Source organism: Nerophis ophidion, linkage group LG01 (genome assembly GCF_033978795.1).
Source record: "Nerophis ophidion isolate RoL-2023_Sa linkage group LG01, RoL_Noph_v1.0, whole genome shotgun sequence".
Taxonomy (NCBI): domain Eukaryota; kingdom Metazoa; phylum Chordata; class Actinopteri; order Syngnathiformes; family Syngnathidae; genus Nerophis; species Nerophis ophidion.
Window position 1 is genome coordinate 30,252,286 of NC_084611.1, and position 15,883 is coordinate 30,268,168.

Consider the following 15,883-nt stretch of genomic DNA (forward strand, 5'->3'; position numbering starts at 1 on the left):
CTTGTCAAATATCCTTTATGTGATGGAGAACTGCTCTTTATGAGGAGCTACTGCAAAATAGCTCATCAAAGATCATCTATATCAGGGGTTCTTAACCTTTTTGACCTAAGGGCCCAACTTTACCACTACAGAAGGGCCCTGGGCCAACTCAAATATTAACAGCGGAATAATAATCTTACTCTTTATTTGAATTGTATTCAATAATTATATCTAACCTACTGACAGTTTACTTGTCAAATGCTACGAAACAAAATGATAGGAATCACATGTAACTCTAAGCAACATGTTTTTATTCAACACATAAACCTTAGGCTTAGGCCAGGCTGATTAGAAAAATAAGTACTAATCAAATACAAGTTGCTTTTTAGCCGGAGTTTGTTTGTTGTTTCAGTCTTGTTCACCTCGTAAAGATGCAGAAATATGTTTTTTTTTGTTGTGCAGCTAACTGTTTTCAAACAAACTTTGTAGGGTGTAGTCATGTGTTCCACACCTGTTGCAGCCAATCTAAACTACAGACAACTTTTCTTTTCTTTGGAACAAACATCTCGCTCACGTAAGCATTAGCCATGTTTTGCTTGGTGTGTGAATCTTAGCTAAGAAAATAATTAGAGGATGGAAGCTACAGAAACTCTCTGGGGGTAAAGCATATGCCAGAGCAGGAAGGGGAAAAAATATTTTTTATTTTAAAATAGTCTGCAACAAAAAAAATTGAATTTATTGATGATCTCAATACATCGCTCAGGCCTACTTTTGAATACTGAAAAGTTAATTTCAAACCCTGCCCTATTTTTAGTCTATTTTATACCTGCATGGTCCTTTTCATCCTTATACTTTCCATCCTTTGTACCTGAGCTACTGTGTGCAACAATTCCCCATGTGGATCATTAAAGTTTGTCTAAGTCTAAGTCGACCTGACCGTCAATAATCAGACATCAGCTGCCCTGTTACTCCGTCAGAGTCTGAAAACACGAAACCTGAAATGCATTGCATAAACTAAATTTCCATTTTTCAAAATAAAATGGAAGAGCTCGTTGAAATCATTAACAATACCATTTAAGTCATGTATCTTTAAATAAACTTTTCCTAAACTGTACGATATATTTTAGAGAAGTGGTTTTCAAATGGGGGTACTTGTTGTAAATGAGATTTTTTTTAAATATTCTAAAAATAGCAACCATTCAAAAATCCTTTATAAATATATCTATTGAATATTACTTCAACAAAATATGAATGTAAGTTCATAAACTGTGAAAAGAAATGCAACAATGCAATATTCAGTGTTGACAGCTAGATTTTTTGTGAACATGTTCCATAAATATTGATGTTAAAGATTTCTTTTTTTGTGAAGAAATGTTTAGGATTCTGTTCATGAATCCAGATGGATCTCTATTACAATCCCCAAAGGGGGCACTTTAAGTTTATGATTACTTCTATGTGGACAAATCTTTATTTATAATTGAATCACTTGTTTATTTTTCAACATCGTTTTTAGTTATTTTTATATCTTTTTTCCAAATAGTTCAAGAAAGACCACTACAAATGAGCAATATTTTGCACTGTTATACAATTTAATAAATCAGAAACTGATGACATAGTGCTGTATTTTACTTCTTTATCTCTTTTTTTCAACCAAAAATGCTTTGCTCAGATTAGGGGGTACTTGAAGTAAAAACATGTTCAAAGGAAAAAAGGTTGGGAACCACTACTTTAGAGGACTCCATGCTGATATCTTTAGAGACCACCAGTTTAGTTTTTCGTCACCTTAAACATTACCTCACTGCACCACAATATATATTCACTGCTTGTCTTACTAATGTGACTCCCATAAGCCCATAGTCATTTTAAACTCTGCTGGAGTGGAAAAACGGTACACAAAGCTGTGTTTCACATTGTCCTATTTCCTGTGTGGTACTCATCTAGCACATGAAACGCTCAACACGCATGTGGTTTTAAAAGGTTTTCAGTTCCTACTCTAAACAAATGACCAAAAGGACAGTGTTTTAGTTAAAAACAGCTTTGTGTAATCTCCTGGGGTCTGGCCACCCAGACTATCATTAGTCAGATGCTTGCAAAGACAGTGTTCTGTATTCTTGGCTCCCATGCAGGCTTACTGAAGGGATGAGCCTTTCTAGCACATTTGCTAGTATCACACGGATTGCTAAATCTCCACTAGTTCCCACAGTCCGTGCCCGTGAGAGTGTCAACCACTGCTTGTTGGTCTAAGGAGTGCCCCGATATTCACGGTGTACAAGTTCACAGGTTTAGACCATCGTGGGGGTCACCCGGAGGTTGCAAGTCAGAGGGGTTAAGCTAAAAGAAACATCACAGTGGGCTTTGCCGTGGGGAAAGACCACTTCTAAACACACACGCACACAAGAGATACCAGCATGTGTGCGGCATCAGATAACTTTCCATCATCGTTTCAACGCTTGGCTCTTTCTTTGTGCAGCTGTTGTTTGGTAAAATGATACTTTCCTGCAATTTGGTCGCCCTGATCGAGAAGGCAATTAGCATGTTTTCCTCTCCTGACTCAATCACCTCCAGAACCAGGGGGAGTTTAATTAATTTCCAGCACTCTTTGAAATCCACGAACGTATCCATCCTTGGGGGATGCCTCCCTCGGCCTCCAGTCACTCGCTGCCTATTTCCCCACTTTGTTGCTTTGTCAACAGAGACACAGGCAACTCCCTGACGAGCCTCACATCTTTTTTTACACCTTCATCCCAGTTTAGCCATCCCAATTCCCCTGCAGGATGAGGGAAGGGTTTTGTTCTGTTTAGTCTGGGAAGTGTCGTTTTCACTCCTCAGCTTCTCTGTGAAGGTGTAAAAAAAGACCTCTTAGGTGCTGGCCGAGCAGCACGAATCACAACCAGCGATTGAAACGTGAGTCTCGGTAGCGGCTGCTGGGTGTTTGCTTTGAAAAGGAGAAGATTTGAAAACAAAAGAGTTGCTGTTTGGGAGTTGGGCGGGGAGACAGAACGGGATGTATTTTGTTCAATATCCAAACGTTTGAGAAAGTGATGGTGGCTGTTTGAACACAGGATATTTGTATAAGTCCAACAACCAACCCAAAAAAATCAGTGACTGACGCCATTTTCTCACAATGATCTTCATCCTCCCGTAATGGAGGTAGTTTCCTTCAAATATCCAACCTAAAGCAATCTTTCCGTAATTTGTGGAAACTCTAAATCCTTAATTCAGTTATCTCACTTAACTACCCAACCCCCCTAACATATCAGGTGCTGAAGTATGAAATGTGACTACGGCTGAAAATAGAAGCACTCCCAGATTTAATTTCCTCATGTCATTTGTTCTGGCCCCATCCTGTGGAGGAGACGTGGTTAAATATCATCCCCGAAGGGTGAAAAAGAAACATGGGTAACCTTTAGCCGTGGTGCAGCTTCCTTCGAGGAGTCGAAGATAAATATTTGCACTGGCAGGGAGCTGCTCTTGATAATTGCTGAGGTTAATAGGGCATGGAAGGGGGGAGGCTACGTCAAGCTGGATGTTCAGGACCTGCTACCGACCAAAAAAACAACTACAGACGGAGCAGAAAAGGATCACGGGAAATGGGTGTGGTGGCTATCAACAGGCGAGTATTCTTGATTGGGGATTTTGGAGGGGCTTTTGTTAGGGGATTGAAGGAAGATACTGAGCCAGGAACGAAAGGTGAGACAAAAGACGGCATGACTTGCAAACAAGAGGAGGGAGTGGCGGCGGCGAGAGAGACGAGCGAAGAGGAGACAGCAGGAAGACACCAGCCAGAACCAATGAGCAGAAAGGTCATGTTGAGGAAAACACACTGTACATTTGCTTTGTGTCTGAAGAGGTGCACAGAATGGACGCCATGAACCCATGCCTCGCACACTCCGATCAAACCAATGGCTGAGAGAACAACAAAAGCAAGATAATGGAAAAACAGGCGGAGAGAAAGTCCGAATGTGTTGTTGACTCTACATTGAAACTCCCGGGGAAGACAATCCTTCTGTCTATTTGCTGTGATAAGCCCACATCCAGCCTCACGTCACATGATATCCCAGACAAGCTGAAGCTGCCTGCCTGCGGTACTGCTTTTTGGCAACAACTCAATGGTTTTTTCACGAGTCGCCCTGCCTGTCGAACTAGATCCCAGATTACGCCAGACTTTGGATGGAGCGAGACAATAATTCCATGTTGTCATCCCTTGGCAGAGTGAATTACTGCTTCTTTGTGGAGGACATTTATCATCGCTACAGTTTTTCGACTCCACACGCCCCGAAGGTTGGAAAGTTGGGAATTTAACCCAAGATATCATATAAAATATAGTCTTTTGAAGTCACAAAATTTAAGAGTTCAAACCACCCAGATGTGACACCACTGGCTAGTACTTTTTTGCAACAACAATCTGTATTAACCCCAATACCATATTCAACGCCACTGAATAGACTGTAAGACAAAACCTCTTTTTAACACCATTAATATCTAACATAAATAACAATGACAATAATAATGAAGGATGTTTCAAGTATCAATAAAATAACACCTGGTAGATTGCAAAAAAACAACAAAAAAACTATCATAATTCTTAGCTGCTTAACAGTTGTTTCATTCCTCGGAGTGAAGAAGTTGTTTGGCAGTACTTGTTATTTTACATCTGTATGCATCTCTAGACAGCGAATGTAAGACGGTCAACCAGTTTTTGTTTTTTTTCAGAATGTTCGTGTTGTATTTCAAAAGACAAACGTTTTATATAACTGTGGTTAACTTTTAGGATGGACGCATTTTGACCCTGGAACTGAAGATTTACATTTCTATCTTAACAGAATCAGTGGTGACAGTAAGAGTTGCTTCTGGAATATTTCACTGGTTTGCAGCTAGCTAATAGGACAGACACACTTTGACACTAAAACTGAATATTTTCATTTCTATTATTTCCTCTGCAGAAAAAATTGCAAACGAGACACCAAAAGGGGCTAAGTGTTGTAAGTTTTAGGCCTAATTTTGCACTGTTTTACTTAAAACTAGCAACAGGAGTGGGAGGGACACGTGTCCCCGGGGTCCTGAAGCCCCTGGTCGGTTTTTGCAGTCCCAGGACTTAGTCTCAGAAAAATTTTGGGGCGGTATAGCTCAGTTGGTAGAGCAGCTGTGCCAGCAACTTAAGGGTTGCAGGTTCGATCCCAGCTTCCGCCATCCTAGTCACTGCCGTTGAGTCCTTGGGCAAAACACTTTACCTACCTGTTCCCAGTGCCACCCACACTAGTTTAAAAAAAAATGTAACTTAGATATTCGATTTCACAATGTAAAGCACTTTGAGTCACTTGAGAAAAGCGCTATATAAATATAATTCACTTCACCTAATTCACTAAAACCAGCAGCTACCGGCAAAATGAGACACTAATATGGGCTATTTAAAAATCCAAACAAAATCAACAATATACCAGTATTGCAAAATGTATCAGATTCTGTATTTATAAGAGTTGTTTGTAGAATATTTCACTTTTAATCTAGTTTGCAGGTAACTTTTAGGATGGACGCAGTTTGACACTGGAACTGAATATTTCCATTAGTATTATTTCTTATGTGGAAAAATTGTTCCCAAATCCGAACAAAATCAGAACTGATCAGATTTGGGGTTTATTTAAATATTCTTTATTAATCTGATTTGTAAGTAACATAACTTATCTTATCATCTGGTATGTCAAGTATCCCTTTTAAATAAATTAAGAAGAAAAAGAAAATGTACATTTACATGAATTTTATATGTTTTCTTTAATATTTATTTTTTATAGTGATACTAAAAGCAAAAAAAGTTTGACATTTTTGGATGTTTTTTTTTTTGTTTTATTTTCTTTTTTGTACGCAATGTTTCTACCAAAAATTTAAGACTTTAGTTTCAATAAGTTAAATTATATATATATATATATTAGGGCTGGGCAAAGATTAAACATTTTAATCGAAGTTAATCGCACTATTTCTCCGATTAATCGCGATTAACTGCATTGTATACGCAAAGCCCAATAATGAATTCAAAAGTAGTGTGTTGTGCACCTTTATTGGAATATTCCCCCACATGAACAAAAGCGCCAAAACATTTGTTGTGCAAACACAATTTAAACCAGTCCTTGTTAAACAGTAGCAGTTAAATAGCATATTTTATGAAAATCAACTCAAAAAATGTAAATACAAACATTTAAGCTTATTACTACCACTGCCAGGGTATTTAAGTTATCCTGTTTGTTATGGAAAATAAATATAATCTACATACAAATCTCTGAGCCACAATCATAACATCTGAACAGGCAATTTCTGAGGTAACAGCAGAAACATTTTTTTTTATCAGGGATCTTATGTTTAAAAAACCTATTTTATAGGTAGTGGGCTGTTTTAGGGAATTTTTTATCAAATTATCCGTAGTAGCAATATTAATAATGTTGTGTTTATTCTGCGTAGTGCACTTAAAATAATTATGACCATATCTAGGAATTGATATGATGGGAATTTTCCGATTGTTTGCTTGGTGCTTTGATAAACTGAACGCATCATATACATGGTACTATATTGTGATGTTATGAGCCAGGGAATAAAATAACTACCCTACCCAGCATGCAACAGGAGTGACGAGCATGCGCTAGGTTGTGTCGCCATGACGGCATCTTGTATGTTGTGATATGCACGCTCTGAACGTAAACGTTAAGAACTCAGCCATCACGCCTCGTCTGCATTATTCATAAATAGACAGACAACACATATACTCCGCTGCTTCACAGGCCGCTGGATGTAGCCGGCAAAGTATTCCCATGCTAGCTAGCCGGTCTAGCAAGCACGCGTCATTCAGTCCAAAACGGCCCGATCTATGCACATCCAGAATTGTCTGGCGGTCGTAAGTGATCCCGGAGTGACCACGCTGTAAGCCAGCCATGAAATTTGCAGAACTGTCCGGTATTTTTGCCAAATGTTCCATCTTTACCAAGAGCCCCTCGACGCCGGGCGACGCCATCTTGTTAAGAAAAGGCGTTAACAAAATAAAAGCATGTAAACAACATACGCAAATGTGCAATAAAATAATTGTCGGCGTTAATAGATTGATGAGTTAACTCATAATAAACGCACTAATTTGCCCACCCCTAATATATATATATATATATATATATGCATACATATATATATATATATGCATACATATACATATATATATATACATATATATATATTTTCTCCTGAGATCCAGTAACCTCTGCATGCTTTTAGTATTAAATTCATAACAGAGAATGGATCTAATCATACCAGCCTACATTATTTTCTCCACATTGCTATTGGTGTTTGGTTTTACGTGCATGAACTTCCGTCATCATCATCTTTGTAAAAAAGTAGCATATAGCTGACATCACTTATGCATGCAAGTGCGCGCCTTTTGACAAAACTAATTGCTTTAGGGCCGTCTGAGGGCCCCGTCGGCTCCCCGGTCGTTAGCAAAACCTGCAGATGTTTTAGCGCTTAGCACGCCGTGATAATTACCCATGGAAAAAAAAACCCTTACCTTACAAAATCTATGAGGTGACCCTTTAAAAAGGCAGGCTATATATACTGACTGCACCTTGTATGAATTGATCATTGTATTTGTCGGTGCCTTTTCTGGATCTAAACAGCAGGTGGTGCACTCTTTCCGTTTTTTTCCCTCCGATGTGTTTTCCACATGTGTTGCACACACAGCTGGACATTAAAGACACAGAAATGCTTCTGGGATTCAGAAAGCCTTTGCATGTTAAAGTTCATGTGTGTATGGCCACGAGTTTTCGAGCCACCCGTCGCTCTTTCAGCCGTCTCTACTGCAACGGGTGTGTTGCTCGCTAAGCATCGGCATCTGTCATCAACCCGCCATTGTTTTACTGTATATCACAAACACACAATAAACACAGCAGTGCACACTGCAGGGAGTTCCCCCGCTTGAGATGAGCTTCAAATACCCCCAACCCCCTCCCAAAAACTAGACCTGCTGCTGAGTGATAAATGAGACAAATACACGCCACGATGCTCTCACTTTTTATCCTCTTTTTGCTCATTAACACAACACAAATGGAGCCATCACTCTAAATAGAACATCTGGTGCTGCTGATGGATTTGAATGTTCAATCCTGTTGAATTTTTAATAATAGCCAACATTTTGCATGAAATTACCTCCGCCAAGGAGGTTATGGGTTCATTTCTCCTCCAAGCAGCTAATATTTTCCTGTCTCTGTTTGCAGTATCGTGGAACCAAACCCTCTTAACCTCATGCAATCAGCAATGGTCCTAATGTACGCCGACATGTCTTTGGAAAAATATCTTAAGACAATATCAGCAGTACATCTAGAAAAGCACTTGGAGAGCGCAGAACCAATAATATCGAATACTTCAAAAAAAAATCCTGAATCCAGAAGGTGATCAGGATCACCCCCTGACATTGAATCCCTTCTTGTATTTGAGTTATGTTGCTGGCTAACAGACAAACAAACTCCAGCAAATCCATATAATCGATGACTAAATGAAATTGCCATGTCTGTGGATGTTTGTTTGTTCGTCTGTCGCTTCCAAAACATGATGACATTGGGTTCAATCTTTGCATCGGTCTAAGCAACTAGATGGTAAATGGTAAATGATGGTACTTGTATAGAGCCTTTCTACCTTTTTTAAGGAACCCAAAGTGCTTTGACACTATTTCCACATTCACCCATTCACACACTGATGGCGCGAGCTGCCATGCAAGGCGCTAACCAGGACCCATCAGGAGCGAGGGTGAAGTGTCTTGCTCAAGGACACAACGGACGTGACTAGGATGGTAGAAAGTGGGGATTGAACCAGAAACCCTCAGATTGCTGGCACGGCCGCTTTCCCAACTTCGCCATGCCCTCCCCAACTAGTTGTTCTTGTTCAATAGCAAAATTAAATCAAATAAGTGTACCTTCTTGACAGTCATCCACTCTGTCTCTGCACACACAGAGAATCCCCAAAATCGAATCACTTCTTTCCTATGCCATTGCTGGTACTTCCTGAACGTCTCATCGAAATCCACCTCTACCATTTTGAGTTATGTTGCTAAATAACTTGCTAACAAACTGACGAAAGTAAAAAACAAATAGATGCCGGCAAAAACAATTTCCTCACGGAGATAAAAAAGACAATAGGGAGTATTTAAAACATAACTACGAGGTGCAATACAAAAAAAATCTTATTTTTAGCTGCTCAACTTTGCTTCATTGTTCCCCATTTTCTATAAATATGCATCATGAGTTTCAAATGTATTCACAATACCATATAACAATTACAATAGTAGTGAATATCATCATTTAAAGATGTTGGTACGTGAAAGGGTCCTGCAAATAAGCCAGAAGAAGACTTTGACAGGGGGTCCAGAGGACAATATATACATGGAATGATGAAACATGGTAGCAAGCACAACAACAACAACAAAAACAATAACGCTATATGATGAACACAAGATAATAGTACTAAAGCAAGCATACACATACGTACATACATTCATTCAACCATGCAAAACCCAACAGTAGTCTACCCCACATCATAACTCCTCCGCTGTTTGATAACTTGCTAACAACCTTTAAGACATTCTCTGCATCACTGGTGTGTGTAGGAGTGACAGGAAGAAAAGCTCTGATTGCACTTTGGGAGAAGTAGCCACCTGTTGGTTTGCAGGTAGAATTATCTAGACTCTAAACATAAAATAATTTTTTCAAACTCATAGTACCGTATTTTTTGGAGTATAAGTCGTACCTGCCGAAAATGCATAATAAAGAAGGAACAAAACATATATAAGTCGCACTGGAGTATAAGTCGCCTTTTTTGGGGAAATTTATTTGATAAAATCCAACACCAAGAATATACATTTGAAAGGTAATTTAAAATAAATAAAGAATAGTGAACAACAGGCTGAATAAGTGTACGTTATATGACGCATAAATAACCAACTGAGAAGGTGCCTGGTATGTTAACATAACATATTATGGTAAGAGTCATTCAAATAACTATAACATATAGAACATGCTATACGTTTACCAAACAATCTGTCACTCCTAATCGCTAAATCCCATGAAATTTTATACGTCTAGTCTCTTACGTGAATGAGCTAAATAATATTATTTGATATTTTACGGTAATGTGTTAACATAAGTCGCTTCTGAGTATAAGTCGCACCCCCGGGCAAACTATGAAAAAAACTGCGACTTAGCCATCCATTCATTTTCTACCGCTTATTCCCTTCTGGGTCGCGGGGGGTGGGGGGTGGGGTGGCTGGAGCCTATCTCAGCTACACTTTATAGTCCGAAAAATATGGTATATACAGTAACTCCCTAAGCATTTTTGAGATGCTAATACAGAAGGATATCATCAATAGCAACGAGGAAAAATATCATACCGTGACCCAGAAAAGGGTCTGGCTGTTCAGTACAATATGAGATGAAACAACGCAAGGGTTTGTTAATTTAATTGCTTAACAACCGTGACAGCATCACTTTCTTGCTCCCTCGGTTTTAAGACCCTTTCCCCTGACTGGAATTAGTCTACTTTCTGTCTGTCAGACCGTCTATCCATCCTCTCACATTTCCCACTTGGAAAAACAAAAAAAATCAAGCCCAGTCTGAAGTGGAAAAAAAAAATTGATCCAATAACCAAATTTCTTCTATTGCTCAGACATTGCAATATTTTTTATAAAAGTTTCTCAAAGTCCAGTTTTATTACACAGAATTGGTTACGTGGAACTCACATTAACAGAAAATTAGCTTGACCTCTCAGCTCTGTGTGTGAGGTTTGATGGAAAGGGTGTGGTGTACATTTAGTGGACTGATCCCCAGTGGATATGATGATGGACACACACGCACACTATACATGTAATTCTCTTCTGACCATTTCCCAGCCTGCTGTGATGAAACCCGTCCAGGAAACGGCTGGCCATTTCCCCGAAGGTTCTCCATCTCCCTCTCTCATCATCTCTGATTCATTGCCAATAAATGCCAGAGATGGAGGAACAAAGACGGGGAGAGGGACAATAATATGTAAGGGGAAAGAGGTGATGGAAGGGTGAGGAGGCTATATAAACCAGGAGAAAACAGATGTGTGAAGCATTACTTTAACACTTAACTGGAAAGGATTAAAACAACACCGTGACTAGACTTAGACATGACTCTCGGGCAAACAAACAGAGAGAAGAATCAAATGAGTAATTGGCAGATCTTCACTCGAGTCAAGTGCCTAAAAACAGCGAGTGGAACAATTGCTGTGCTCTAATAGCCCTCCATTTCTGCACATATCTGTAACCATTCAAAACCAGATCTAAGAGCCGAAGACCGTTGAACCCAAGTCCAACATCCGTCGGAAAACACTGTTTGAGACATTCAACCCTCACAACAAGCCGAAAAGCAGCTGGTGTCAGCCCCCCAGCCCCCACAGTCTCCGCTACAGTGAGCATGGGAAGGTGCAGACAAGCATTGGAGGTGCAAATGAGGTGAAACTTGGAATTGCTGCCGTTATTACAAAACACTGGACTATCAAGCTGCACATTCCCTCAACAAGCAACTGGACAAATTGCTGTAAGACAGAAGGAATGCCAAGTATTCAGGGTTACCCCTTCTTCCGCATGTGTTTATCAGGAGGAAGAGCTGTGTAAATACTGTCTTATATACAAACTTTATCCCAACGACCCAGAACACCACTGCTCTCAAGTTTTGCTTTTGCAATAATGTTGACAATCACGCATATCAGGACCAGTAGATCCTTGAGACATTACCAGTAGATCCCAAACATGTGCCTTACCCTCCTGGGCAATGATCAACATACCTGCCAACATATTTTCCGTACGCCATCAACACATTTTTTCATTTAGCTGATCTTCAGCTTTCAGTTTGTTGCATTTCACAAGTTTCAGTGGCGAGTCCAGTCTCTAAAACCTGAATAATGTTCATGTGGACCTTACTTTCGTTCATTGCAAAGATGATGCGATCTTACGCTCAAAAAGGCTCGGCACTTGTGACACATATTATGCGTTTAATGACGCTTTATCAGTAATATGTGTCTCTAAAGCCCCCAAACCCTGAACCATCTCCCTATGCTATACTTTTAGAGGGAAGAAATGATCCAATAGTTGTTTTTAAAATTGCAGGTATTTGAGAAAATCTCCTTCTTTATGGCATACTTGCCAACCTTGAGACCTCCAAATTCGGGAGATGAGCGGGGTTGATTGCTTGGTATATTGTAGCGTCCCAGAAGAGTTAGTGCTGCAAAGGGTTCTGGGTATTTGTTCTGTTGTGTTTATGTTGTGTTACGGTGCGGATGTTCTCAGGAAATGCGTTTGTCATTCTTGTTTGGTGTGGGTTCACAGAGTGGCGCATATTTGTAACAGTGTTAAAGTTGGAAACCGCATATTGAATATATAAAGGGAAAAATATCCAAATCTATTGCTATTCTTTATAAAGTAAGACACATGCTGAATAAGACATGCCTGCATATGTTGTATTATTCTTTTATTTTTCCATATTTAACATATTGTGTTGAAATTTGGGGAAATGTTTATAAAACAAACATAGACCCAATAATAAAACTTCAAAAAAGGGTTATTAGAATAATACACAAAGCCTGTTACTATGAACATACCAATCCATTATTTATGAGTTCAAATGTATTAAAATTTTCAGACATTGTGTTTTTAAAAACAATGGAAATTATGTTTCGAGTAAATAACAACAGTCTTCCAGCTTGTATTCTCAGGCTATTTCATCTAAGAGGAGAAAACTATAATTTACGGGGGATATCGATTTTTGAAATAGGTAAAGCGAGAACAAATATAAAATACAAATGTATTACCGTTTTAGGAGTTAAATGGTGGAACAAGCTCAGTGATGAGCTGAAGACATGCACTTCTTTGGTAAGGTTTAAGAAAACATTGGAAGGTGAAATAATTGAAAATTATAAAATATAGTAACAATTACTTTCATCCCATTGATTTTTTTTTTTTCTTAACGTTGATGTTCCAGGCAATCTAATCTTCAGTGAAGGTATAGGATAGACAAATATAAGCTTTGGCTTCAGCCTATTCCTTTTTTGGTCATTCTTTTTCTTTTCTATCGTGTGTAAATGTGCATAATTGTATACATATAACATGTACTGTAAAACTGATCACACAAAATGGTTGATTGATTTGATTGATTATATGACCGAAATAAACTTATTTCATTCATTCATTTCATTCATTCATTCATTCAAAGTTGTTTATACGGCCACCCTCAGTGTGACCTGTATGGCTGTTGACCAAGTATGCATTGCATTCACTTGTGTGTGTGAAAAGTCGTAGATATTATGTGACTGGGCCGGCACGCTGTTTGTATGGAGGAAAAGAGGACGACACGACAGGCTGTCCTCAGGTCAGCATGTGGACCTGAGTGTGGACAGCACGCGGCTGTTAAGGGGGGGAGGGTTCTGGTGAGAGAGGACGCTAAAGTCAGTGCCTTAAAGACACGCCCCCCAAAATTGTTGTCAGGGTCGAAATGGGGAGAAATTCGGGAGAATGGTTGCCCCGGGAGATTTTCGGGAGGGGGACTGAAATTCGGGAGTCTCCTGGGAAAATCGGGAGGGTTGGCAAGTATGCTTTATGGACATCATACGATCTGTGACTTTCCTCTATCTAGCTTAGCCAGCCCCACCCCAAAATAGAGGACAGACATGACAGCCTTCACTATACATCTTAAAATAATGCCCACTATTTGTTAGTCAGCTACAAATAGGTTTGATGATTGTGATTTTATACAGCAAATATTCTAACTAAGCAGGATCTTTTTGTTAAACTGAGTACAGCGGATCCTCGATTCACAAAGGCCTCTGTTTGCGACCTTTTCGGTTTGAGGACCTTTAAATCACGCCAAATATGCAAACTATGTCTTGAGTACGAACGCTTCATTCATTCATTCAGGGGCTACCATTTTGATGACATCCCTTCCTGTACACACTGCCGCAGCAATTTCGAAGAGCTTCGACGGCTAGCAGCCCTTCTAACTTGTTTATTTCCACAATTGCCGTACCTTGCTCCGGTCAAAGCTGTGTCAGCCAAAAAGATCACTCTGTGTGATCAAAATCTCTCCCAGCCTTGCTGTATGGCTTCGGGTTGCTAGGCAACTGCTTTGGGCTTGCGTTTAAGCTAGTTAGCCTTTGACTCACGGCCCCTCACTTCAAGAAAGAAGTCCTGCAGCCATTATAAAAAAAGAATGTTTATATCGTTGCCGAGTTTGCCTAAGGGGTAAAATATATTCGCAAGGACAGAGAGAAAGTGCAAGACCGGGTCAAAAAGCTGTTGCTTCTATAGATAAGAAGCAGCAGCGGTTGATAGCATTTTGGAAGCTATCATTTTCAAAAAGAGTTACCATTTATATGGCGACTTCATGCCCTGAGGTAACCATGCTGGAACCAGCACAGAAGAACAATTTAAGGCGAGCTGTGGGTGGTTTAGAAAAGTTTAAAAAGAGGACTGTACTTGCTGCAACATGGCGAGGCTGCTCGCTCCATGGCACGGAAGAATTATTAAGCCATGACTGCACGGATTTTATCGGCGAAGGGGGTCTTGTTCCACAGCAAGTCTTTGATTGTGATGAGACTGAAAAAAGATGCCACAGTGGACCTTTATTACATAGAAGGAGATTAAAGATCGCCTCACACTGCTCGTTTGTGCTAATGCTAAAAGTGATTGTAAGGTCATCTCAGAGTGTTCAAAAGATGGCACAAATATTTGCAGACACAATGTAAATGATTTTTATTTTGGAGCAACATGATTGTAGCTGAGATAGCCGCCAGCGCCCCCCGCGACCCCAAAAGGGAATATGCGGTAGAAAATGGATGGATGGATGGATGGTGGTTAACGTTTTGGAGCGCATCAACGAGACTTTTGAATGTGTGCTCGTGTTGACATTTAATCTTGTTGTAATGTTGTTTGAATAAAAAAGGTTGTTATGCCATTACCCCTTTGTTATGATGGTTTATATATATATATATATATATATATATATATATATATATATATATATATACACACTGTGTATACAGTACGTGTATACTGTATAAATACATATATATACATATACTGTGTATATAGCTATATATAGTATGTATACATATATTGTAAATATGTGTTTGTGTATATATATATATATATATATATAATACTGTACATATACACAAACACACAGGTTGTTCGAATACCAATAGATAGGCGCCAGCGCCCCCCGCGACGCCAAAAGGGAATAGGCGGTAGAAAATGGATGGATGGATGGTATCAAAATGTATATTATTACCAACATTTTTTATTACTGGCTTCATTATAACAGAAAATATTACGATACATTAAAGATATGTTTCCCATTGAACTCAAAGAACAATTTTAGAAGGTGAAAATAACAATTAAAAATTGGGCTTTTCTTATTGCACTCAAAGAACAATTTAGCTTTATTGACATTGTATACGCCCTGCGATGAGGTGGCGACTTGTCCAGGGTGTACCCTGCCTTCCGCCCGATTGTAGCTGAGATAGGCACCAGCGCCCCCCGCGACCTCAAAGGGAATAAACTGTGAAAAATAGATGGATGGATGGACATTGTATACTTCATGATTTATTGTTGCCACTCTTTGAACTGTGCCTTAAAACAAAATCATTAGTAAATACAAAAATGAATACTATGGCTAAAAGCACACATGCAGCAGGTAAAACACACATTGTAAAATTTGCATAAGTTCACATTACATAGGCGGTGCCGGTTTGGACCGCGCTAATATTTTGCAACAAGCCAAACAGCTGTGTGCGTGTCTACAGTATATGTGCATAGCAGGGGAGCTGGTTGACTCCATTATTAGCTGTCACTCTTTAAACTTCTTGTGCA

The 15,883-nt window shown here is 39.3% G+C and overlaps 1 protein-coding gene across 7 annotated transcripts in view; it reads right to left on the minus strand.

Annotated features, from left to right (window-relative positions):
• aopep (aminopeptidase O (putative)) overlaps positions 1-15,883 on the minus strand; it is a 200,846-nt gene that overhangs the window by 34,776 nt on the left and 150,187 nt on the right. For 2 of the 7 annotated variants that reach the window (XR_009806805.1, XR_009806802.1), the window contains exon 14: positions 14,493-14,608. The exons of the other annotated variants lie outside the window; for them this stretch is intronic. The gene's annotated coding sequence lies outside the window, so the exon portion shown is untranslated. The remainder of the gene's footprint in view (positions 1-14,492; positions 14,609-15,883) is intronic. 7 annotated transcript variants of the gene reach the window in all.